Below are 1,380 nucleotides of genomic sequence, written 5' to 3' on the forward strand. Positions count from 1 at the left end.
CCCTCTGAAATTTGTGACCCACTTTCTCAAACTGAAGTTCTTTCTCCGATATTTTATGTTAAAACAAGGCCCATACAATCTGACATTTTCCTGTTCTCATTTCAAAATCTGCTTGACTTTAAGTAAGTAATAGTACTTTAAATAACAACAGTATTACTAACTACAACAGGTTGAGTACCATGCAATATTTCAAACTCGGTTAATCCACTGAAAGATCATGATAACAAGGAGGCTATTTCTTTAGGGTGCCCGTGACTCATGAAGGCTTGTTGTGGCAGTTCTGCATGGCCACATGGCTTTGCCTCCACAAAGGAGAGAAAAATGAAGCAAGCCTTTGTGTGTTTAATGCAAAGCTCTTCACTCTNCAATATTTTTTATAATTCTTCTCCTGATGCTCAGAGAAATACCTGCTTATCATAGGAGACATTTGGGAAGTAGTGAAGAGTTAAAGAAATGTGCCACTTAGAGCCAACCACACAGTTCATATTTTGGCATATTTCCCTTGTATTTTATATCCTTGTGCAGTTTTGTTATGTAGTTAAGCTCATTTTCTCTGTATACAATTCTGTATACTCTTTTGCTTAATACTGCATTGCACTTACCCAAATCATTACAGAAAACTCTTCCTAAATATCATTTTAGACAACTGCATTAATGTGCTGTCAGAGAGTTAAATCGCTGCTTACTTACCCCTCTGCAGATTCACTGCCTTTCAGGAGCTTTGTGCTTGAGGAGATTCCACCAGCCACCTGGGTCATACTGCAGCTCCTTTTTTTGCTACGTCTATGACTAAAGCCTCCATGTAGTGGTGTGTAAAATGGGAGTAATAATAATTAGTGATGCAGAGTCACTGCATTGTTGAAAGAAGATCAATGTTGTACAGCATCCAGCACACAGCAATCACTTTAATCCATTTAAATCAGTTGCATCTGGGGCCGGCCTGGTGGTGCACTGCTACAGTGCGCTGCTTGGGAAGCGCGGTGGTGCTCCCGCCGAGGGTTCGGATCCCACATACAGACCGGTTCCTGCTCACTGGCTGAGCGAGGTGTGGGAGCAACACTGAGGGTTGTGATCCCGTTGCCGGTCCCAGTCCGGTACAGGCGCGACACTGAGGGTTGCGATCCGTTGCCAGACACGAAAAAAGACAAAAAGGAAAAAAAAAAAAATCAGTTGCATCTGAATTTCAAGTCTCTTGCACTTGGCGTTCCCTCTGCTTGGAATGCTCTCCCCCCACAAATCTGTATAGAAATTTGCTTTGTTTCCTTATTGCAGAAGCTTCCCAGGACACCCAGTGAAAAGAGCTGACGCCCCTCATTCCCCTGACTCTGCTTTATCCCTTGTCATAACCTGGCACATTGCTTATATATTTGTCTAGTCACA

Source organism: Galeopterus variegatus, unplaced genomic scaffold (genome assembly GCF_000696425.1).
Source record: "Galeopterus variegatus unplaced genomic scaffold, G_variegatus-3.0.2 Scaffold868, whole genome shotgun sequence".
Taxonomy (NCBI): Eukaryota; Metazoa; Chordata; class Mammalia; order Dermoptera; family Cynocephalidae; genus Galeopterus; species Galeopterus variegatus.